Source organism: Condylura cristata, unplaced genomic scaffold, assembly GCF_000260355.1.
Source record: "Condylura cristata isolate star-nosed mole 26May11 unplaced genomic scaffold, ConCri1.0 scaffold00014, whole genome shotgun sequence".
NCBI lineage: Eukaryota > Metazoa > Chordata > Mammalia > Eulipotyphla > Talpidae > Condylura > Condylura cristata.
The window spans coordinates 47,180,999-47,183,236 of NW_004567115.1; positions in this window are offsets into that span (position 1 = coordinate 47,180,999).

The following is a 2,238-nucleotide window of genomic DNA, read 5'->3' on the forward strand; positions in this document are numbered from 1 at the left end:
CTGCACCATTTTTGAACCATGCTAAACGCTAGAATAAAGCAACATAAAAACATAAAATGTTAACCACAAGAGCCTATGTATCTCAAGAAAAAGAAGTATTTAAAGACTGTAGTCACATAAGATGGCTGATGTTTAGAGATAGTATAATGTAACTTTTTCTAAGCATTAGAGACATAGAACTAGCAGTTGGCATAAAAAGATGTGATTTTAAACAACATTGCATTGAAAAATATGGGAGACAGACAATTCCCTTTTTTTCCATCAGTGTCCCTGTCTTATTGTATATCAGATCTGTTAAAATATCTTTATATTCCTCATGTTTACAACACAGATATGTAAATGACAATATTACACTGCCGGTTTCCCTAAACAGCCCTTCATTCATTTACAAATTCTCAAATCAGTTTGGGGATAAATGAACATTTACAATTATAATTCCCGTGCATCTTAAAGAAACTACATTCTACTTGTTCCTAGACTTCAGTAATATAATTTTCAATCATGGTTTGGAAATTATACTGCTTGACATCACTTTCAAATTGGCGATGCATTGCTTTAGAGTGTATATTCTTCACTCTGCTACAATGATATTTACATTTTAATTGTAAAAAAAAAAGATGCTCTTGGTGTTAAGGAGAGGTGGGGAAATGTTGCAGCTTGGATTCAGAGAACACTTGTATTATACTATTTCGCAATGAGATTCATTAGTGTCTGAAAATCAAGGCGGAATTCTTATAGTTTGTACATGAAGACTGTCTTACTCGGTTATCAGAATGGATTTATTTATGATATACAGCTCAACACTCACATTTACACATGAGGAAGTTGTCAAACTACAATAGTAATGCAGTAGGTTTGGACCTAATACTACTGGAAAAATGAGATAGTGACACGATGAAAATCTTTAAATAAGCTGTTTAAATCAGAGTGAGAAATTCTGTCTAATAGTTTAATGCACAGAGATTGAGATTTTTAATAATGGAGATTGGGGATACATTAAAGTACTCCCTCCTAATCACTACTTCTATGGTGGTATATTTTTCTTTGATCTCTGACTGTTAAATTTCTTATTTTAGTACCTTTAATATGGATGATGATGATTGTGCTGTATGGCTCAGTTGCCTTAAAGAAAGGGATTTAAGTCTTGGTGGTCTGACCTAATCAGATGAGCCTTACAAAAGGTGTCGTGCTTAAGAATGGTCAAGAGACAAAGAATAGAGATATTGACCCACTGGGATTTCTCCATCACTAGGTTAGGGATGGCTGGGCCATGTGATGTGTTTCTGAATCTGACAGTGAGGTCTGACATTTGTAACTAGTGGACAGCAAGGCCAGCTTGGAAGAAAACTTTTAGTCCAAATAAAGTAGATCAAACTGTAATCTCAGCCTGTATCTGCACAAAAAGGAAAAGACATCCTTTTTCAAATGGCTTATCTACAGAACAGTGAGCTAATGATTAGCTGTTGTTTGAAGCTGATAACTTTGTGGAAATGTTTTATGCAGCGGAAAAGCTAATAAGTTACCAACACCCTGCTTAACTCATATTACAATCTACAATATGTAACTAGCATTACTGTTCCCTCTCAAAGGGTACAGAATTACTACTGGAGAATCATTGTTTAGAACACACCCAAATTTGAAAATTATTAATAATCATTGTGTCTAAGGTATTTTACAGCATTGTAAACTGAAAGCAATGTAAATATTTCTAGTTTATAGATGTTAGAAACATTCTCTCTAAATGGAGGTTCAATTTACTTCCCTTCTCTTTTCTACAAAAGCTAATTCCATTCTCATTTCAATTTATTTGAACATTTGCTTACTCCATATAAAGTTGTAGTTCTTTGATTTCTCCTTGGAGTTGAATGTCACAATTGTCCAATTTTCTCAATAATAATGAATGGTTCAGGTTTTTAACACATGTTCATTTTATGTCTACCTGAAAGTCACCATTTTATCTATATTACTTTGAAATCATCATTAGTATTATTTGTAAACATCCAAAATGATAAGATTCTAAAAAGACCATGTCTTTATTTTAAGTAGAAAACTAAAGTCATACTTTCCTTTGTAAGTTAATCTTCCTAGATTTACTTAAGTTTACATATGTTTGTCAAGGTCAACAGACTTTACCAGTGTGTCTAACTTCTAAGTCTTTAACTCAGACTTTGTTATTTAAAATAAGAATTCAGGCCCTCCCTGGTGGCGCAGTAGGTTAAAGCACAGCACTGAGAAGCT